The sequence below is a fragment of the Dreissena polymorpha genome, chromosome 6, assembly GCF_020536995.1.
Source record: "Dreissena polymorpha isolate Duluth1 chromosome 6, UMN_Dpol_1.0, whole genome shotgun sequence".
NCBI lineage: Eukaryota > Metazoa > Mollusca > Bivalvia > Myida > Dreissenidae > Dreissena > Dreissena polymorpha.
In genome coordinates, this window is record NC_068360.1 from 27,071,189 (window position 1) to 27,095,520 (window position 24,332).

Consider the following 24,332-nt stretch of genomic DNA (forward strand, 5'->3'; position numbering starts at 1 on the left):
CATTGCAAAACCTAGCAAATATACAATTTGGTTGCCATATTGCTTTACAATAGCATTTTTGTGGGTAAAAAACAACTTAATTATCACCTTTTAATTTCAAACGATAATCGGCAAAAAAGGTGTAACATCGTCGAAATAGAACTAATTATTTAATTATCATCCTTTAATTCAGATCGAGAGTCGGGAGAAAGGTGTTAAGTAATCAGCTTAGAAATAATTTATTTATTGGTACCCTGTACGAAAATTTTTGGGCAGACTGCAACCAGATTATGTGCAGAATAAAATACACAAAATCTTTATAGAATATGTGCAGAAAATATTTGGTGTCCATTTGAAATGAGTTGAACCAGATTTCTATTTATAGATTTTTTCAATATAAACAAAGAACAAATTCTGTACAGATTTTACGAATCATTTAAATTAAGCAGAATTTGTTCGAGGCAGAAAAAATCTGGCAGAATTAAATCTTGGGAGAACCAAAATGTGAGAATAGAATTCTGTGCAGAATAAAATCTGTTTAATATTAAATTCTGTACAGAAAATTTTCTGTACAAAAAATGTATGCAGGAAGAAAAAGCAAAATAAACAGACCATCAACAAATAACATTTTTTTATGAGATTATAAAATATAAAAAATAAAATGTACACCATAAAATATACTGACAGTACCAATATTTTTGTTGTTGTTTAATTGATCACATAATGACAGGGTAAAAATTAAACAATCTAACACCCCCTATTTTTAGTCTCAATTTCAAGATGATTTCATTTGTTTCCTGGAGTAGTCTATTAATTTTTGGAGTGTCACGGCCTTGTTGAAGGAGTTGTCATCTGGCACTGTTTTGCTGTGGTCTTTGCACCACATCCAGACATAACCTATCTGAAAAAAATAAATGTTTACACATTTACATATTTATATCATTCCTAAACAAGAGCACCGCATAACAGGTGCCAACGCTCGGCTGCAGGTGCAGTTTTAAACAAATAAAAGCTTGTCAGATATTTTTTTAAGAGGCCACAGTGACCTTGACCTTGACCTTTTACCTAGTGACCCAAAAATGGGGGTGCGTGTAGAACTCATCAAGGTGCATCTACATATGAAGTTTCAAAGCTGTAGGTGGAAGCACTTTGATTTTAAAGCAAAATGTCAAGGTTTAAGCACGTCAGACGGCTGACACCGGACGGCGGACGACGAGCATGCTATGACAATTCCTAGGGTTTTCTCCTAAAACAGCCGAGCTAAAAAACTGATACATGGTGAAACCAATTTATTCTAACTACTCAGTTTTAAAACTTCAGTGATTCACAACAGTAATGCAATACCTGTATTAAAGACATCATACATCAAGTGCCAGCCCAATAAAATTCACTTATAGAATTTCAAACCATTGTTTGATTCTAGTATTAATTAGACCCAAAGTTAAAATGTGATCCCAATAGTTTTTCGGTATTTAGTAAATGTTACTTTGACCTTAATCGGACTTAAACTGCAAACAACTAAATTTTCTACGTGTGCATGATTGTTTGATTTGTTGGATTATTGGCTGTTGTCAACAGCATATCAACAATATGTTGTCATATAATTAACCAACTCACAGTATCCTGGAATAGCTGGTTTACCAGGACCAAGTGCTTTTACCAAACAGTGAAACTAATGTCAGTAAGTTGAGTAACAGACAATTGCACTACATCATTCAGAGGAAGGGGGAGAATGGCTGTAAAAAGGATAAAGCTACACACACAATTTGTGTCCAATACCTCCATCCAAGCTCAAGTTAACCTTTTTTATTTTTAGTGACACCACCGGGGATGAACAACTTTTGTCACGTGACCGCAAAAGTCAACGCCGGTTGCAGAAACAGATTGTAATCTTGTACATTAAGGTAAGTTTTGTTGTTTTTTCATATAATCAAAATTTCAGTTTTTAACAAGTGATAGCCTATGACACAGTATACTAAATAAACTTTTATTTGAAATGATTCCATTGCCTTTACTGTTTCCACTTTCCGAGAACACTTCGACACAAAATTCTGAAATGCATTGCAAACGCTGTTTGTTTATGTGGTGTTGATGATTTTCTTTCAACAATATTGGTTTAACGACTGAATTAGTATGATTTTACACTTCATTTTAATATATTTAATAAGATTCATGACAAAAATAGCGGTGCAAATTGAAAAATATCTTATTTTTTTGTTTTGTTTTGTTTTGCAAACGCAGGTTGGTATTTCTTGAGCAATAGGAAATGGCAAACGCAGGTTGCGAGAATATTCAAAGGATAATGAAACGCACACTGTACACATTTTTGAAAGTCTTCTAAAATATGATATGGTTACAAATACGAAAATATTAACTATTCAACACAATATATGACTACGGAACTTCAATTGAGGACATTTAAACAGAGCGGAAATATGCTTATCAACACATTAAGTACTGTTACAAGTATATTGAACCACAACGTGCGTTGCCTCCTTTAAGCGGACCTCGAATGACGCTAAACGCGCCAAAACTCACGAAAATCCCGTGCATTAGTAAACACGCATGTTTATTGAACTGTGACGAAAAGAATAGCAGATAGTGTGTCACATCCAATCACTTGCGTTTCATATCTCTTTTGGTGTAGTCTTTAAAACTTTATAAAAACATTTTAGAAATATATTTTAACAAAAAGTAATTCTTTCATTACAGAAACATGACGCTCGTGTGTGAAATCTGTGGAAAGACATTTAAATCGAAGTGGGGGTTAAAGCTTCATGATAAGCGCCACAGAGGGACTGGACGATTCGCCTGTTGTGGAAAAACATTTTACACAAAACAGGCGTTCAACAGACACAGGTTTGTATTTTTTTTGTTTTTAGTACAATGCTAGGTTCTGTCGGTTTAAAAATCAAGATACAATTCAACATAGGTCATTGCATTCTGAGCGAAAGTATGTTTTTATAACCTAGTTGCAAAGCACTATTTAAAATGTTTTGAATGGTGTTTTCGAAAAAAGCCGGCTTTAAAACACTTAACACATTATTACTAGTGTGGTGCATATTGGTGTGCTCATTATAGTATTTAGTTTTTAACGACCATAATTGTCCAGATAAATTTCAATGCAAATTGTCACTGAACAATTGGAATTTACACCGTATAAATCCAGAATGTACGCGTTCCGATACTTCACGTATGTAATTGGACCCTTAAACATATTATTTAATGCGTATTTTGGATTTTGAAATGCGTAAATACGCGTTAACGCGCCTTATCTGGAGCGCTTCTGACGACCATCATTTTGTTAAGTTCCACATTGTTATGGATAATATTCTGTGTGTATTTTTCTGTATTGAATAATAATTCAACAGTTCCATTTGTTTTTGTTATATAGATGCAGCATTCATGGTGTTGAAAAGCCGTTCCCCTGTGAACAATGCGGCAAAAAGTTTTCAACCAAAGATGACCTGAATCGTCACGTCCGGAGGGAGGTTGCTGCAAAGCAATTTACCTGCTCAATTTGCAATGCAACGCTCCGGGAGAAAATTGACCTTCAGGCCCACCTTGCCACCCACAATGGAGAGAAAAACTTTGCTTGTGATATGTGTGAAAAGAGGTACAGGCACCGCAGTAGTCTATCAAAGCACAGATCTGCAAAGCACCGGGCCTAGTCATCTGTTGCATGACGATGATAAGACCAAGAATTATTTTTAATTCTTACCAATGTGCCGTGGTTATTTTCTTAATTATTGAAAATACAGACTGTCATACAATAATATATAGTATTACGCGTGTTTTTGCGTCTTAAACATTGTGTTTCATATCGTTTATCTTGTGTTGTTTTGTTTGATATTCCTGTTTTTAATAAGATTATTGTTGTAATATTTATCATTCTAATTTAAAATGATTATGATAATGGTTGATCTCATACAAATTATTGTGTTCATTATTGCTCATCTGTGATTACTGTTGATCTCAGCCCATGAATTGTGATTTATATTGATTATCTGTGATTATTGTTGATCTTATCAAAATAATTGTAATTTATGTTGATTATCTGTGAATTTTTTATCTTAACCTATTAATAGTGATTTATATTATCTGTGATTATTGTTGATCTTATCAAAATCATTGTGATTTATGTTGATTATCTGTGATTATTGTTGATCTCAACCGATTAATTGTGATTTATATAACCAGTGATTATTGTTGATCTTTTCAAAATCATTGTAATTTATGTTGATTATCTGTGATTATTGTTGATCTTTTCGAAATCATTGTAATTTATGTTGATTATCTGTGATTATTGTTGATCTTTTCGAAATCATTGTAATTAATGTTGATTATCTGTGATTATTGTTGATCTTTTCAAAATCATTGTAATTTATGTTGATTATCTGTGATTATTGTTGATCTCACCATATCCGCTGGAATATACATTTGAGCCGCGCTCTGTGAAAAGGGGGTTTAATGCATGTGCGTAAAGTGCAGTCCACATAGGCTAATCAGGGACGGCACTTTCCGCTTTTATGATATGTTTTGTTAAAAGAAAGTCTCTTCTGAGCAAAAATCGAGTTTATCGGAAAGGTTTGTCCCTAATTAGCCTGTACGGAATGCACAGGCTAATATGTGACGACACCTTACGCACATGCATTAAACCCCCTTTTCACAGAGCGAGACTCATTTGTAATCTGCGATTTTTGTTTATCTATTTCGAATCAATATGATTAAAATATATTTTTGGTGAGTTAGCTTTTTGTCTCATTGGAATCATTGTGCGAATTGTCAACAATTACATGTAAATCTGTAATTCCTTCTCAAGTTGCACATAGGCCAGTTTAATGTTTTGCGTATAAGCTATTATTGCGATACGGGATATTCTTTGCAGCAATAAAACAATTAATCTGCATATGTTTGGTTCGTTTTGTTGTTAAAGACACTGATCTTGTTTGCGTTCAACCGCTGGGTTTTTCAATGTTTTTCACAGTATAGTTAGACTTATCTCGGTGAAGTGTACTTTGTCATGGATGTAGTATGCCTTCAGATTTATTTTAAGATGATTCTCACAGTTCTTCTATAAATTGTTCCCTCAATCTTCACAGCTGAGCAAAACATATGCATACAATTGTGTTCATTCAAATTGCATTCTTTAACTACCAAATCTTAATATTAAGATAATATTTAATATTAAATATATTTGGACAACTAACAAAACAGCATGAGAAAAATAACATTCCGACAAATTATTTTTCAATTCTTTTGAGATCTTCATTTTACAATACTCCGCTCCGAATCGCGATTTATTTTATGATGATAATGGCGATGAAGATGGAGATGATGATGATGAAGATGTTGATGATGATTTGATTTGAACAGTACATATTGAGTATCGCTTCGTGTGTCGTGTGTCGCGGTCTGAAATTAGACCGCGTTACACGAAATTCGGATAATATGGGCGATATTTGAATAATAAAATATCGCGCGTCGCCGCGACTGTCGCGCAAAATATAGTGTATCGCTTCGTGTGTCGTGTGTCGCCCTTGATGAAAGAAGGGCAAGAATATAGATGTCACTATCCGGATTCCGTAATCTTAACCAACCTGCGTTTGCCATAATCCAGCTTCAGCAAACTGCGTTTGCTCAACCAACCCGCGTTTGTAAATTTTTGAAATAGCAAGAACTGCCCAAATTAAATATAACAACAACAACTTATATCGCAAATACAATAAATCATCAAAAATTAAGCATCGTGTGCTCTCATTTTTCTAGAAATATGATTTATTCGTGAATGGAAAGTAAAAAAATATAAAATCAAACTGCGTTTGCATCGAAAATCTAAAGTTTGTGTCGAAGTGTTCTTAAAAACTGCAAAGCTTCGAAACAAGTGCAATGCGTCTTAATATGCGAAAAGGTATGAAGCATGTCATAAGCTTTGTATTGTCCAGAAATTTTAACATATTCTCTATAAAAAGATGAAAATTACCTGACGGAGCGGGATTCCTGATGTAATTCAACAACCTGCGTTGACTTTTGTGGTCACGTGACAAAAGTTGTTCATCCCCGGTGGACACATTTGGGCTCTGTATGCAATCCCTATCTTGGCCTCAAGGCAAGGTCATCAATTAAGTCTAGGCATACTTAAGTTATTGAGCAGATAGGCCCTACCCGCATTTAATGATCTCATTTTTTATTTTCTTTGAAAACCTGGCCATAAATTTAAATAAAATTCCTACCATTGTTTCATTATGTTAAATACCTAGCAAAAAAAACCAACAAGACAAAATGTACCTTTGCAGGCAGAAATAATGATGGCATCAAGCACAGGATTTATGTCATGCTTGTTCCCGCCAGAACCTGACCTCTTGACCGTTCTTGTGTCTCCCTCGGATTTATGGCTGTTTAAAAATAAATGAAAGCACTTCATTCCACTTAACTAACAAATAAATTTTAAGACAGAAGTTGATCTAAATCAAAACCTGTGAACATTGCTAATCAAACATTGAATTGAAGCATTTGTCAAAGTTATGTATGCTTTATGATGATACAATCAAACTTTTACTTTAATACCTTACATACCCAGAACTAGTTTCACCATCAGGTAAAAGGCAGCACTGCAAAACTTGCGCAATCAAAATCTTTTTATTGTGGTTGGATTATGTTCCATCATTTGAACCATCTGGAAAATTATAATCATTAATCTTTATTAACTTGCCTGCTAATGCAAATAACATGAGGGTCAAAGGAAAATATTGAGCTTACCAGTACCTAGGACCCAAATTAACTCAATTGATATGTGCAGTTTGTCACTTGTGTTCAGAAGATTTCATTATAGCAATACAAGGAAGAATTACTGTGGTGTCTATGTTTTTGTATGTATAGGAACCATTTCCTAACTTGGTGTATTACCATTAAAACCAATGTTGTTTTTTTTAAGATGAGCAAAAGTGCTATTATTTGAAAAATATGTTCAAAACAAGTTTCATAAAGATTTGACATTAAATATTTCCACAACAGTGTTTACATGGTAAATGTTTGAGGCACAATGGATAAAAGGCAATCACAAAAGCTTACAATAAGAACAACCTTGAGCTCAGGTGATCTAAAAGCCTCCTTAAAAGATCTTATATATACATACATAGACTGACATCATATAGCTCACCATGAGCGTTTAATGCTAAGGTGAACTTAAAAAAAAAGTTTTGCTCAATAACTTGAGTTTGCATGGCGTTACTGCAATATATCATTTGCATGTAGATTTATTGCGTACATACAGACCTAGCATAGGAGTTCATTCGGGGACCAGTTGTTTCAAGGTCAAGGTCATTGTTACAAAAAATAGGAAGTTATGATCTATGCATTATAAGTTGAATATGCACAAACAAAGTTTCAATTTTAAACAAATTTACAAACAAAGCCAAATACTGTCAACAGATTAAATACATATTTTGATGAAAGAAAAAGCAAATTTTAACATACCTCTGGTAATGACAATTCTTTCCTCATAGTCTTCTGCGCCCCATTTCATGGAACATTTTGATTTTCACTTGAAAACTTCGAATGTCAAGTCTCTGAGATTTTGTCGCACACTTACAAGTGTACTATCCTTTTCAAAGTAAACTAAACCACCTTTTCAAAGAAGAGTAAACCAAACATTTTTAAACCATATATATTACAACACTTTAATAAGGTTATGTCTTAATTGTTCCTATTTATAATGGTATTTTTATTTTTTGTCACAAATTTTGTTATGTTAAAGCACTCGCATTCAAATGAATATTTTCATAAAACAAGAGCCAAGAAAAGTAAATGTGCTGAAATAGGAGTAAATTTATCACACCTGCCGCTGGTGTTTTGGTAAACTTGGGTAATTGGATCTCTCTCTTGGATATCATTTAAAATGTCACTGCTGAGAAACAGCAGACAATATGTTCTATCAATTTTCAGTATTTTGGGACAATTTATCCAGCAATAAGCAAAGAATAAAAAATTTGTAAAAGAATTAAACCTTATATCACTCCATTGTAGATTTTTCTTTAAGCCTGTTGGATTAAATTGTAACTTTCTAGGTTTCTTATGGTATGAACAATACTGCTGTTTTTTTTTTGCTAATTAATAATATGCTGTATTTTTTGGTCATTTTAACTATCGTATGAATTGAACATTACTGTTAGTTTTTGGTGAATAGAGAAATGTTTCGTGCAATAAACAATAAGAAACTGAAATCAGAAGTATGTTCCTTAAATTATACAAGTCCCATTTTGAAATGTTGAATCTGAATTTTTTCTAAGTCCAACATTCTGCCTCATTTTTCTACCAAGTACAGAAATTCTGCCTTGCTAAAATGCAAAGTGCTAAAAATCTGTCTTGTAAAAATTATAAGTGTTAAAATTCTGTCTGGTGTAATCATCTTTACAGATAAAATTCTGCTTCATTGTAATTCTGCTTAGAAAATCTGTACAGATTCCAAGGTATATTCTTGGTCTGTGTCCTCTTTGTACAGAAAGAAGGAATTCTGTCTTGATTCTGGGCAGATTTTGTACAGACTCTATACAGAATTTGCATAGAATTTTCGTACAGGACGCTTCTTTTGATTTGCTAATCTTTAAATACGACGTTTGCCATCGGCCGCTATATTGTTGGCAGACGACAAGATCAACTGACTGTGTATTCCAAGTGTACAGTGTCTGCGCATGAATGACCCAATATCATGTGTGAGCAAACTCATTGCTGATTGGCCAGCTACCACGTGTGCTTCAATAACAATAAAAATGATATGCGGATAACGTAGACAAGTTTGACAAGTTTATTGACCGTCGTCGAAAAATACGCGGTCCGATTTTTTTCGAATTTTGGGCTCAAAAAGATTAGGACCGGCGGCAAAAAAATAAGGTAGGGTCGGGCCACCGGAAACAAACAATTATTTTTGTTACGCCTTACAACAAATTGAACAACTTTTCTTTTTTTTTTCAAATTTATTCTTTTAACATTATTATGCCTATAAAGATTAGCACAGCTCCCACATCGTCAGCCTGACGTTCACGATTTGATTTATCAAGAGATGCAACTCTTGCAGAGCTCGAAATCAGGAATGTGAAAAGGGTCTATTGGAGAATTAAAAAGCAATACAAGCAATCGTTATGACCAGTCATTCGATTTTTATGATGTTTTTCTGATCAGAATGGTACACATGCACAAAGTATAATGGTGGTTTAAATAAAAACTGACGATTAATGGATAGAAGAAAAGAAATTACCATGTTAGCCCATGCAAGCGCTAAATTTGTATTGTAAGAAGGCAAAGAAGTATGTGTAATGACATCTTTTTTTCATTCTTACACTTGTTCTTGGTAACGTCTATTACTGTTATAAAAATACTTAGTACACATGTATTTAACGGTCAAATATGTTAAATATAAGTATAATTTTAGATCCAATACAATAGTATTTTAGTCAGTACTACAATAGAAAGCACTATAGGATGAGTTTTCATGGTAACTGTCGATTAACTGTCAAAGTTTGGTAAACTTTTCTATTTGCAATATCCCATTATGACCCATAAACTTTGAAAATTGGATTAGCACAATTTAAAGTTATGGTAGCACGAACTTGTTGATTTCATTTCATAAAAATAAATTAGTTCTATGCTTTTATGCACTATTTTATTACACAAAATATATATACAGGGGTGTGATTGAGGCAAAGTCAGAGGGGAGGAAAGTTCTGTAATTCTGTAGAGGCTCACGCATTGTCGGGCAAATTTGTACTGTCTGGTATTTTCGTACAATCTTTTTATACTGTTTTCTTACTCAATTAAATAAGCTGTACAAAAAATCCAGTCCTTGCTAATGTCAATTGTCATAGGAAGTGTCTGCTATATCTGGTAAGAACTCAGTTTTCTCTAAAAATAGATTTTTACAAATTGCAAATGAGTAGCTTGACATTCCGCAAGCAGAAAATGATGGTTCAGGTAATGAAACAAAAACCAGAATATTGTCAATCAAATAAAAATTATGAATAATTTAAATGTTTACTTTTGTATGCAAGTGTCTACTAAATAAAAACATAATTTATTCTTTCAAGATTTATTGTTCGTAGTTAAACAACAACATTTTTAATGTGTTGAGTAATTTCAAACCGTGTTATCTTTATCCTGACGCTAAAACTCAATGAAAATGTACTTAATATTAAGTCCCATTCAAACGTGAAATAAAACTAAATGTAATCAATATATTTCTTTAATCTACAGTACTTTATTATAATTGTATAAAAATAAATGGATAAAAATAAGAATGTCATGTTAGCTGCTAAATCAATATTCAGATGGAAGTTTATATAGTAGTTATACTTTGTTAAGTATATTTTGATTTTTGCTTTCCCTTCCCAAATAAGTGTGTAAAACTCGAGTTAAACACGAGTTTTATCCGTGTTAAACCAAGCGGTATTGGCAGTTGGTTTTTAGTGGGTTTTGGTATGTTGGTTTTTGTGAGTTTTGGTAAGTTGGTTTTTTCTGTGTTTAAAGTGGGTATTTTTACCAACTTGGTTAAAACTGAGTTAAACACAGAAAAAACTCACTTGTTACATAAATGTGGGCTTTGGTAAGTTGTTTTTTTGTGAGTTTTGGTAAGTTGTTTTTTTGTGAGTTTCGGTATGTTGGTTTTTTGCGAGTTTTGGTAAGTTGGTTTTTTCTGTGTTTAAAGTGGGTATTTTTACCAACTTGGTTAAAACTGAGTTAAACACAGAAAAAACTCACTTGTTACATAAATGTGGGCTTTGGTAAGTTGGTTTTTTGTGAGTTTTGGTATGTTGGTTTTTTGTGAGTTTCGGTATGTTGGTTTTTTGTGAGTTTTGGTATGTTGGTTTTTTCTGTGTTTAAAGTGGGTTTTTTTACCAACTTGGTTAAAACTGAGTTAAACACAGAAAAAACTCACAAAAACCAACATACCAAAACTCACAAAAAACCAACATACCAAAACCCACAAAAAAACCAACATACCAAAACTCACAAAAAACCAACATACCAAAACTCACAAAAAACCAACTTAAACACACTTCTGTCTACAATAGTGTGTTTAAGTTGGTTTTTGTGAGTCTTTTGTTCGCTTAAGGGATCATAAAATTTTGCTTGTTTGACCTGTAACCTTTGTAAAAAAAAATATTTACACCTTAATGGTAAAAAGGTTATTTGAGATAAAATCACAACAGATCATTACAAGCCCCATGTGATTATTAATAAAAGACACACACAATTTGCAAAAAACAATGTTTATATTAAAAAAAAACAAATAATGTGAACATTTTTACAGTGCATTTTTAACAAAACCAGGAAAACATCTACCCAAGATACATTATCACAATATGCGAGCACATTTAACATAATAAATTAAAATAAATAACATTCTCCTCTTTGGGCTACCACAGGTAAAAATGGGAGGAAGGGTATGAACCATGATTATATACAGTTTCAGTTAGTGAGGGGTGATACAGAGGATAAAATTAATAATAATTGTTTTTAACTGTGTTGGTGGTACCGGATTTATAAAATGACAACATTAAGGAATCCTTCATCCTATCTTTTCCTGGAATAGCCCTTTACACATATTTACACCTATGAACAAAGGAACATATTGCTCAGCACTAAACAGTTTATATATTCTCCCCGCAGTACATGACACGAAGCCTCCTCAAGGCCCATCTCATGTTCTCTTCCACTGTTGATATGGGCAGGGCAAACTTTTTGGAGATGACAACTGAAATGTATATGAACAATCAATGCAGGATTTTACTGTACATTACAGTATTAAAAAAACATGTAGAAGTTTATTCCACCCAAATCAAGTCTGATCTGAATGACTTGATTTTGGTGGAATAAACTTACATCAATATCATCAGTTCAGATATCCCATTTTAACATCATCTACATTAGAAGGATTTCAAAAGAGGTTTTTGAAACAAGGAGGCAAATTACTGTTGCTTGAATTTTTTATATCGTTCAAAATTAGAGCTTGATCGTTAACTTTATACTGAGGTTATTTTTGTCTGCCTATGTGTTAAATTCTCAAAACTTTTATACACAAACACAATTTTTAGTAACTCTTAAATTTTAGCAGTAGTATTAAATTAACGCAAGACAGATTATGTGCTGGAGTCAAATTTAAATCAATTGCATTATGTTTGTTTCAAAATGAATATGGAGGCAGTAGAACACCTATATATTTAAATCCCCTTTTTCCCTATAAAAAAGAATCATACCAACCATGGCGTAGTGTTCAGCAATCAGGAGACCCTCTCGAATCTCCCCCTTAGGGGAGGTTGAACAGCACTTCATAGAGCAGTCACCAGCTGATCAGGTCTGAAAACTATACTGTCATGGCCTTTGCGAGGTGCGTCTTGTGCATGATCTCATTTGAGATCAGGTCCTGAAAGATATTTTATAATGTAAGTGATAAATATTGCTGTTATGGTATATCTTGTTACTATAAATATTATTAATTTAAATCAAAACAAGTTTGTTTGCTTGTTGTTTTTGTTTGTTTATTTTTGCAATTTAAATCCTGTGATCACATGTGACTTAACGCTTGTCATAAATAATTAAAAGAAATTACGTGTGGTAGAAAATACTGTTTGAAAATGTACCAAGATATGTGGTCTCATTTGGCTGTGTGGACTGGTCGGAAGTGTGACGCCTTTCAAATGCTAAAACCTGTATAGTTTTACCTCTCAACAAATCCAACTTTCCTTGGTCAAGGACAGGGCTCGGTTTTCCCACTCCTGATCTACTCAAGTTGGGCTGCTCGTGCAGGGTAAAATCTGGTGTCAAAATCCATACATCAGTTAGTCCCCCTTCTGCTGTCTTGGCAGGAATATTCTATCCAAAGAATCTTCCAATCAATGTAAATTTCACCTTGGGAGTTTAACCTTCAAATTTAAAATATAAAAGTTTTCATTGAATATGTGGGAAAGAAATCTGTTCATTAATGACCAGAAATAGGTATAAATAACATTTAAGATGACAATAATCATAAAATACAGCCATAATTATTCAAATGGTGTTGTTTTTCCTTATAATTGCATTACATTTATACTTATCCATTTACATTTCCCAGTGACAATACATAAATATGATAATGATCATAATTAATTCAATATAAAACAAGAGTTCCGCGGTCGGAGATGACCGCATTGAAGCCGGATTTTTGATTTAAATGACAGGAAAGTACCTTTCGTGTTTTTGTCAATGCAATACTTAAATTACTGAAATATTGTTCAAAGGTCAAAATGAAATGTAAGTACTTTTCAAGGCATGAGCAAACCTTGTGTTATGTTTTGAATGCATATAAAAATTTTAACATTTTAACATTGAAGGTCACAGTGACCTTGACCTTCAAATGAATGACATTGAAATGAGCAGTGGTGATCTTCTAGTACTGGCCAACCTTTATGTCAAGTTTGAAGACTCTAGGTACAAGCATACCAAAGTTATAACATGGAATAAGAACTTTAACATTTTTACCTACCAAAGTTATAAGAACTTTAACATTTTTACATTCAAGGTCACAGTGACCTTGACCTTAGAATGAATGACCTTGAAATGACCAGTGGTCATCTAAGTGTGCTTGCAAACCTTCATGTCAAGTTTGAAGACTCTATGTCCAAGCATACCAAAGTTATAACAATTTTAACATTTTAACATTTAAGGTCACAGTGACCTTGACCTTCAAATGAATGACATTGAAATGACCAGTGGTCATCTTCTAGTACTGGCCAATCTTTATTTCAAGTTTGAAGACTCTAGGTACAAGCATACCAAAGTTTTAACATGAAATAAGAACTTTAACATTTTTACATTCAAGGTCACAGTGACCTTGACCTTCAAATGAATGACCTTGAAATGTCCAGTGGTTACTTACTAGTTCTGGCCAACCTTCATGTCAAGTTTCAAGACTCTAGGTCCAAGCATACCAAAGTTATAACAACTTTAACATTTTTACATTCAAGGTCACAGTGACCTTGACCTTCAAATGAATGACCTTGAAATGTCCAGTGGTTACTTACTAGTTCTGGCCAACCTTCATGTCAAGTTTCAAGACTCTAGGTCCAAGCATACCAAAGTTATAACAACTTTAACATTTTTATATTGAAGGTCACAGTGACCTTCACCTTCAAATGAATGACCTTGAAATGACCAGTGGTCATCTGTTAATCCTGGCCAACCTTCATGTCAAGTTTGAAGACTCTAGGTCCAAGCATACCAAAGTTATACCATGAAATAAGAACTTTAACATTTTTACATTCAAGGTCACAGTGACCTTGACCTTCAAATGAATGACCTTGAAATGACCAGTGGTTACTAACTAGTTATGGCCAACCTTCATGTCAAGTTTCAAGACTCTAGGTCCAAGCATACCAAAGTTATAACAACTTTAACATTTTTTATATTGAAGGTCACAGTGACCTTGACCTTCAAATGAATGACCTTGAAATGACCAGTGGTCATCTGTTAATCCTGGCCAACCTTCATGTCAAGTTTGAAGACTCTAGGTCCAAGCATACCAAAGTTATACCATGAAATAAGAACTTTAACATTTTCGAGCACGCCGCCCGCCCCCCCGCCCGCCCCCCCGCCCCCCCGCCCGCCCGACAACATCAATCTATAAGCCGAGATTTTTTCGAAAAAAATCCGGCTAACTAAATAAAAAAGTGATGTAAAAATGAAAATACAAACCTAAAACAACTGTTCTTCAGTATTCCAAGATAACAGGCAGTTGATGAATTATGAGACCATATAACTTTAACCATTCACTTTGAATCTCCTTTGCAACAAACTTATTGTTGATTTACACATTGTAGTACATACACATTGTTTTCACCACACAATACTTCATGCTGAAAGTTATTCAAGACATTTTAAACTAGAATTATAAGTCTTAATGTTACTCAATTATACCTTAAAGCTCAAAGTCAGTTGATGAAAACCCCCTTTGTTTTCAAAACATAACTTCCTGTCTCCAGCCAATCAAAGTGGCTTGTTTTCAAATAGATGGTGGCTCAGCCAATCAAAAGTCTTATCAACACCCCTTTGTTAGGCCTATAGATGGAGCACTGATACTGTGATAAGAATTAATGTTTATGATTTAATTGGGGGGGGGGGGGGGGGGGGGGGGGGCCAATCTCTTATGTGTGTCAGCCAATTACTAAATCTGAGAAATATCTACTGATTTCAACACCAACATATATGTATTTATTGAATAACACACAGCACCCTTAGCATATTATATTTAATTGTGAATATTTAAAAAAAACATGCTGAATGGTGTTAGCAAATAATATTAATAGTATAAACATTATTTATTTTTATTGCCTTTTAAATTGTATGTTGAAGGTCAATGTGGTAGGCATTAATTGTATTGGGGTTAAATATCAGTATAAGAAAGTTAAAATAGTTATTGTTTTTATGTTGAGGAGATATAATTGATGCTGGCAAGCCCACATAAGTTTCCATATATTAATCAACACTTTCACACTGAAACTAGTTTTATTTATTATAGAAACAGTGTCACTGATTTACTCTCCCCCTCAAAAAATGAATAAAAAAACACACTGTAAGTCTATTGAATTCTCCAAAGAACATGAATTAAATGGAAGTATTCACATTTTTATAGATGTGTGATTGTTCTTATAATATATTTAATATTTATGTATTGATTCAAAGTGAAAGACAAACAATTTCATATTCAGGTATAAAACTAAGTTTGAACATTTTAACATTTTTATAGTATCTGTGAACCTGTGATGTTCTGAAAGAGCAATTTTTATCCAATGTTTCCTTAAAATTATGGGGAGCCCATAAATGTACAAAAGGTGCAATGGCAAACAAGCTGTAAAAAAGCCCCTTTACAATTCACCTTGATAATATATATCTATAAACATGAAACAAAGACCTAGTTGAAGAATTATTGTTTTATTGTTGAGTTATGTTAATAAACAAAAGACCAACTTATTGATAAGTGTGTTAAAGTGAGTCTTTTAGCCTTGTTGCGGCTTTCAAATTATTTATAAAAAGACCAACTTAAACTCGCTTTAACCCACTTCTGTTTATAAAAAGACCCACTTCTGTTGTAAAAGACTCGCTTATGAAACAAAAAGACACACTTAAACACACATAAACCAACTCATAAATAAAAAGACTCACTTTTGACACATAAAAAACCAACTTCTTACAGCAAAAAAACTCGCTTTAACACACATCTACTTTAAAAAACCAACTTTAAACTCAGTTAAGCACAGTTTAGCTCACATTAAACTCGCTTTTATTAGCAAAAACCAACTTCCGCTCAGAAAAACTTAGAAAAAACACAGTTTTATGTTGGTTTAAGTGTGTTTTGGTATGAAAGTGGGTTAACTTTTTGCAAGGGTTACTTTAAAACAGCATTTCAGTCACATATAAATGATAGCTCAGCAAACCTACTCACGTTTACCTGGGTAGAATGGTTTACTTGTATTATAAATACTGAGTTACAGATAACTGCTCTTGCATAAACCAATTTTGGACAATCATTTACGGCATGCATTAAGCCTGGGTTTGAAAAAACTCACCTCAGAATATGTTATTGATATGTTGGTCATGACTATTGATGTTGATAGCATTTATGGCATATATATAATTTCAATGCACAATTAAGTCTAAATACACTGCCGAAATAGTAATTATTAAATCAATCATGTAAAAATATCAAATTATCATAGATACCTGAATGTTTTGTTTATATTTGAAAGGTTAATTAAATTGTCAACATTTATATTTCATGTTATTCACAATATTGTTTGACATCGCAAAATACCACATGAGTGTTTCAGTCTACCGGACACAGTCTTATTTCACGTCCAAATTTTATACATTCAATGATATGGCAAATTGGAGAAACACAACACTTACTTATTTTACATATTTCATCAAAAACAAACTAGTAATGAGCAGATCAAAGCGTTATACAATTATGCTGCAATGTACAAGGTATACTCCTTATACCTGCAAAGCGTGCGTGGATTGATTTTTTTAATACAAACTTTATAGCGCAGAGAACATTGAATTTTGTTGATTTCGGTTTAAAGTTTCTTTGGTATTTTTTACCAATATTATATCGCGAATAAGTTGATATTTCCTCTAAAATAATTTCAAATCATACAACTGGGCGGAACTGGATTTTAAGTGTTTGACGTTATGAAAACACGCAAAGCTTGTCTACTGACCTATTGTGTAGACTGCTGTCTGCGGTGTTTTGACAAAAGGGATTAACATGTGTGAATGTCACTATGCCGATTTGGTCCATAATTACCGGTAAACATTGTTTTGAATGTCGACGCAACAAGAATACAACTGTGAATATTAAATGCAACTATCAACTCAATAGTTACCACCTTCTTTTAGCAATCAATGGAATAACCTAACTTCAAAGAGAAAATAAATGCATTAGCGAGCAGAGAATTGACTTTGTTCCGACAATTAAAACCATTCCTTATGCATTGGTTGAACATGTTTACTTGAGTAAGTTATGCCTTTAGACAGGAAGCGGCTTTTCTTTGATTACGTCAAACTGTCAATTCACACAGATTTGCAAGATTTTAAGGGTCCTTGGTCATTTGTTTACATGTTCACTATAGAAAATCACCTGCTAAGACAGGGGTCATATAACAGGACCAGATTGCCAATCCTGAAAACAAGCCAGGGGTCTGGCTCTGCAGGCCACCAGCGGAGTCAAGGGGCAGCGCCTTTGTCAGGGGGATAAAGGGGGGCTAAGTCCCTCGGACAAAAATTGATTTAAATCATTGTCAGACCCTTCTAGATTGCATTTCCAAGCAGTTTTAAATGCATTTTATTATAGCAAAAGAAAGATTTTTTTCCAAGAATTTACTTATATTTTTCAGCATAATATTATACTACATTTACCAAATATTTTGAAAAAAAATCAATACAGGAAAAATTGAAATAAAAAAATAATCATTAAAAAGTACAACCTTAGCCCATAATATAAACAGCACTAAATAATATCACATAAATATATATAATATTAACGATTTCCACCTAAAAACTGATGCTGTTACAAGAAAACGTAATCATAAATTATTCATCAAGTGGCTAAATTTACCGCCCCCCACACACCTGTTCACGCAAAGTAAGATTCATGGTTGTTTTCCTTTGTTCCAATGTCACAGTTTATCAAATTAATCATTTATGTAAAGAAACAATAAAAATATAAAAAAGTAATTACGTTTATAAGCTTCTAAACATAGGTTACGTGGTCAAAATTTATTTACCTTAAATCATGGGATTTTTTCGTTGTTACTCCATGTTTATAAACGCATTGTTGATTGGAATTCACAGGATAAATACTAATGTGTCTTGTTCTGATAAAACTGGGCATAATACATGTGCGTACAGTGTCGTCCAAGATTAGCCTGTGCAGTCCGCACAGGCCTATCAGGGACGACACTTTCCTCCTAAACTTGATTTTCGGTAAGGAGACTACACAGGCTAATCTGGTACAACACTTTAGGCACATGAATTAAGCCCAGTTTTCTCAGAACACGACACTAATAAATTTTATGATATCAGCGCAGGAGTTATCTTCTGTAGAACCAAAATAAACCAATAATCACTCCTTACCCCCCCCCCCCCCCAACAAAACTCGAATTTTTATTGATCTCAAAAGTGACCCTGGTGCCTTGAAATCCGGATTTCCGGATCAATCCGGAATATTACAACCCCTGCTTACATGAAAACTTTGGATTAAATTATCAAAATAAAAACAATGTTGCAAACTGTGTTTATATTAATTGGTAAGTATTAGTTAAAAGACGACGTTTTGTTTGTCGTAAATCAACGAGTTTTCTATACAACAACAACTACTTCTACAACCACGTCGCAATTGATCTATCTTGGTTGTTTTTTTTTAATTGTAAATATTATACAACATGTACATGTATGTACTTGTAATAAATGTAATTTTATTTGAAAATCAGGAAGTCAAATAAAATTAAATTGATGGTTATCTCGTAAAACGCGGAGTTTCCCCCGCGTTGCCAATGCCGAGGGCCGCCGCGTCGGCTTATCAGTTTTGCCGATCGTTGACCGCCGCATCCAAAATCATGCAAACGCCGCGTCTGGCGGGATTTTTTTAATCTCCCTCCAGGTCAATCACCGCGGAGTACGGAGGGAAATTGAGGAAAACGCGTGGAATGTACTGTAGTTAACATTAATTATGATCTAAATTGAAATTTTAAAAGAATAGAAGTCAATCTGACAGACAAACAGAAAAAATTATTTAAAGTAAAAACAGGAGGGTTGTTTCTAAGAAAAATGTTTCATATTAAAGAAATGCATAATAGCATGTAAGTTTATTTGCCAGAAAAAACAACAAAACATAAACTGTTCTAAGGCTTAAAATGTAGGTTTCACTAATCTGACCAACCATAATTTTTGTGCCAAGTGCAGACCCTTAACTTTTTCCATTTTAAAGTAAAAAATTATTTGTTTTATATTTTTTGTCAACATACACTGTAACTCCAATATAACGCGGATGACGGGGTCCAAGCCACGCAACAGCGTTATAACGGATCCGCGTTATAAGTTTTGAGCTCATTTATTGCAGGGGCTATAACAACATAAATAGTATAGCCTATAATATAGGTCTTGTAAAGTGCAAGCTGTGTTGTCATCCGAAAATACATGCATATAAACCGCATCGTTTCGATTACATTATACATACCGCTTTTATTACGTGCACGTTAATCCGATAATCCAATAAAATTACAACATCACTTACAAAAATAATAATCTTCAACATTTATGACGGTAAATATGTTTACGAATTTTGTAAACACCGCAATATGCATGCGCCATTTTTCAGAAGTGTAAAGAGAACAATGCATTATGGGGCAGAGCTTTCATTGGAAAAAGCGAATCTAAATTTAGATTGAATGCAATACGATACATGTACAAATTGTGTCATACGACGTATTGCAAAAAACGTGATTTTCGGGAACTTTCTGATACAGCTGGGCAAAAGTAAATCTCTGTTAACAATTACAGTGCGTTAGCATGTAAATAAATCGTCTGGATTATTTAATTAATTTCTTGTACACGAAATGAATCAAATGACTAAATATTAGAATGATAATGACAGAAAAACTTGTTTTATACTGTGCGCAGTATATTTTACAGCCGCTCCTTTTTTTATAGAGTCAAACTGCAATCATATCAATGTAAGAATGTTTTTATCGTTTTGAATAACTTTAATTTTATAATTATCCCGCTTGCACTTTCCTTATCGAAACTAGCGCAACGAACCGCGTATAGGGAATACATGTAATAAACACTGACTGGCGAGTTTTCACACCTTTATTGACATTACACAACAGATTTACACCATTTAGCTGTCGAGTGTTGTTTAACCTATAATCGATTAAAATCAGTTACACGGACGGATAAAGCAATCAAGCTGTGATATGCGGCTTCTTTGAATTTTCTGAAAATACATGAAGTTGCATAACATGGATTTGAATCAGAAATGGAAGGTTGGAGAAAAAACGGGATCCAAGCACTCCCCGCTTTATATTGGACACAGCGTTATAACGGACCGCACTATATTGGAGTTACAGTGTAATCATATTCTCAAAAACATTATGAATTGTCCAACATCTAAATTTTATACAAGAGCACCGCATAACGGGTGCCACGCTCGGCTGCGAAAGCTTGTCAGATTTTTTTTTAGAGGTCACAGTGACCTTGACCTTTGACCTAGTGACCCAAAATGGGTGTGGCGTGTAGAACTCATCAAGGTGCATGTATATGAAGTTTCAAAGTTGTAGATAGAAGCATTTTGATTTTAGAGGCAATTTTAAAGTTTTTGTTAAAGTTTTATATTAGAGGTCACAGTGACCTTTAACCTAGCAGGGTTTTTTCCTTCTTTGTGACCCGCCGATCATCGGCCATTTCCCCTCCGATTTTTTGTTCCCCTCAGCTGGTAAATTTTCCCCTAGATTTTTTTTTTTTTTTTTTAAACTTTTAAATATATAACTTAACCTGATCCAGTGTAGAAAAAAATAAATATTGCATAATTAAATTTTCTGTTTCCTTGAATTTGTTTTAAAAACAGTAAAATATGCTTAATTGATTATTTAAGACTTTCCTTATTTTCCACAAAATCCGGCGTTTCGTGTGATTTTTTCCCCCCCAAATCTGGTGTTTCGCGCGATTTTTTTCCCCTCAAAAACGGCCAGGCCCTTTCCCCAAAATCAGATAAAAAACCCTGCCTAGTGACCCAAAAATGGGTGAGGCATGTAGAACTCATCAAGGTGCAACTACATATGAAGTTTCAAAGTTGTAGGTGGAAGCACTTTGATTTTAGAGCCTGTGTTAAAGTTTGATATTAGAGGTCACAGTGAGTAATTCAAAATTCCAGACAGTCAATATTAAGAATGACCACAATCAAACTATAAAAATGTTCATTTGCATGGTAACGGTATTAAAAAAAATCTTCACTTTTGTACTTCTGTTAAGTTCATGATTTGGGGGCATAATTGTACACATTGAACTTAGCCATCAACAGTTTGAACTAGTAGATAGGAGGCGTGTACAATTTATATAAGACGCATTCTTTTTTGTCGACTTCAACGGCGACACTCAGTTGCATGTTATCTTGGCTTTTTTAACGTAATCAATACCAACAAGTTTATTGCAGATTTTTACCAAACATATGCATATGACCAGTGACATTTCACATCCTGATGTAAATGCGGCTGATATACAGTACAGCCAACATTAGAGCTGCAACGATTCACAAACAGCTCGATTCGATTTCGATTTCCGACACTCCGATACCTATTTTTTCTCTTCGATTCATCTTCAAACCTAGTTTTGTCATATATTCAATCTTATGCATCAAAATTAACATTTCTGTTCAAATGTGATTTCAATAAAACACATAAAAAAGAATAGCAAATTAGGACTCAATTTTAATATAAAAACTTCTTACTAGAAGATTGTGTTGATTACACAATAATAAAAAAATAAAAAAATAATCATAAGAACGTTTGAATCAGTTGAATGGTAGTACTATCACTATTACACCTTTAACCAAAACCGCTATAAGCATGTCTACCACTGTGCCATGACAGCATCACCTGTTACCTGTAGGACAAATCACATTTTCTAATAAACTTAACAAAACTCCAACAGAAATAGAACTACTTTTCTGGCTGGCGACTCGAGTAGTTGCACTTGTGCGACCTCTTTGTCTTGCTAAATCAACGTTATGTTTGCGTTTTACATATTGCATTAAATTAGACTAGTGGTTGAGCCGGACTTAGCGTACGCCACATCCGTGAAGCACAGTTTACACTTTGCTTTATTGGTAGGGTTACCATCCCGAAACCCAAAATACTGCCACACTTTTGATTTTAGCTTCTTAGGCGCATCTGATAATTTCAATTTGTTGGCAACAACTTGTTCAGCCATTTTGACACTTTTTCCGAAAGTAGACCGTAACGGGCTTATTGATTGGATGACTAAAGTAATAAGCAACCAATCGCGCGCGTCGTAATTACAGGTAAAGATAAAACCTACACCTTCCTGTGTCAATAGTCAGAATACAGTGCGCTTTACGTATCTATGTATATATATGTATATATGTTAAAGAATCAAATCAAATTTGGTAGGTTTGGTATCGTAATCGAATCGAAGCATTTCGAATCGATTTTCGATGAATCCGATCGAATCGTTGCAGCTCTAGCCAACATGGAACAAACATATTTCGCAATCTGCAGAGTCAAGGTGCAATGAGTCGATGCCGAGTCGGCTGTTGAAGCCGTGTCAGTATGCGGCGGCACGTTGCATTTCGACGCGATGCTTCGCATCTGTCCGCAGAGGCAAGCCGCTACATGACGCCGAGTCGATGCGCATCATAAAATAAAAATCTTTAAAAAAAGATTAGTTAGTCAATAAATTTTAAAAGAGCAATATAATAATATTAAAAATCATTATTAATTTAATGTAATCTATTACTGCATACTTACTATGTTTCCTGTCGCTACTCATTACCCAATTATCCCGTATATTAAAGTTTTAAAGCAAATTCTGGTAAATATTTACAAGAAAAGTGCTCTAGAATTTCAAGAAATACAAATATTTGCCTTTTTTATTAAGTATCAAATAAATGTTGGCATTTGTTTCTATTTAAAGATGTGATGAAATAACGTCCAATCAGGGCCGGTTTTTTCCCCAATGAACATGCGCCAACCTTCTGAAGTGATGTTCATGTTTTTATACAACACAAAATACACCCACACTTTTCATGCGACATTCTACATGTCTGCATAATTTTCGCGCGCTTTTTTTTAGATAAAAGACAAGCACTGTTTATTTGACGCTAGAATTTAATTGTTAATGTCGCGTTAACATTATAACTCGGAAGCATGTTTCAGATTGCAAATTGAATAATGCTCATTAATTTTAAGAATCGAACGAAACATTACAGTTATGCTTAATTAATTCAACAATAATTTGTTAAAGCGCATTATTTGTCGAATATATTTTAGGACATGTTATTATATAAATTGTCTATAAAGCATCATATAAACATCATATCCGCTTATTAAAACGTGAAATTAATAACATGAAAGTAGCGTAAATCTAGGTTTCGACGCTACACAAATGCACATGTAGGTGTATATCTTTTAACTCTATCCGCGTACGTATGCGGAGGATTTATGCCGCGAAAGTACGCGAGGTTAATTCAAACTCAGCGTTATTGCGCGGATTGATGTTGAGTGCCTGGGCGATACGCCCCGTGAAAACATGACGAGGCCGCCGAGTACTAATGATTCTGGCTGTGGTGACCAAGGATTATGTTTGTTCCGCATTGGCTGTAATGTAAATAAGTTACTAAAATCATCTGCGATGCAATGACTCATTGCCATGAGGAAAAATTAACATTTCCATTTGTGTCTTTGGCCGACAGGACAAGACAGACCAAGCGTTATAACAGTCTATTGTGTAAGGGGGCAGGGGATATATTGTTTACCAAATTTCGAGTTCTGAGAGGCCGCAAACAGTCATATCCATTTCAACAAAACAGAAAGTGACACAGGAAAGTCTTTTTGTGTCAGGGTCATAACATAGGCAACATACATTGAAAATACACCCAAAGAAAAGGCTGGCTTCTTCACTTGTAAAACTATGGTCCTTGATGTTTCCCCCCACCAACCATATGGTTGTAAAAATTGAGAAATTTGACCCATTTGGCACAGAACATTCAAACAGAATGCATCCTAGTTTTGACTACATTACTCATTTATTTC

General features: G+C 33.9%; 3 long non-coding RNA genes across 4 annotated transcripts; 2 read left to right on the plus strand and 1 right to left on the minus strand.

The window, feature by feature from the left end:
* Positions 1 to 1,799: 1,799 nt before the first annotated feature.
* Positions 1,800 to 4,888, plus strand: LOC127834247 (uncharacterized). Its single transcript, XR_008027843.1, has 3 exons — positions 1,800 to 1,883; positions 2,692 to 2,838; positions 3,374 to 4,888. It is a non-coding gene; the product is annotated as an uncharacterized LOC127834247 (long non-coding RNA).
* A 6,359-nt stretch (positions 4,889 to 11,247) lies between these two features.
* On the minus strand, positions 11,248 to 12,831 carry LOC127834246 (uncharacterized). 2 transcript variants are annotated; one of them, XR_008027842.1, is made up of 3 exons: positions 12,693 to 12,831; positions 12,232 to 12,394; positions 11,248 to 11,725 (listed from the first exon to the last, which is right to left on the minus strand). It is a non-coding gene; the product is annotated as an uncharacterized LOC127834246 (long non-coding RNA). The 2 variants fall into 2 exon arrangements; XR_008027841.1 differs by having other exon boundaries at positions 12,228 to 12,394.
* A 966-nt stretch (positions 12,832 to 13,797) lies between these two features.
* LOC127834249 (uncharacterized) lies at positions 13,798 to 14,355 on the plus strand. Its single transcript, XR_008027845.1, has 2 exons — positions 13,798 to 13,973; positions 14,274 to 14,355. It is a non-coding gene; the product is annotated as an uncharacterized LOC127834249 (long non-coding RNA).
* The last annotated feature ends 9,977 nt before the right edge of the window (positions 14,356 to 24,332 follow it).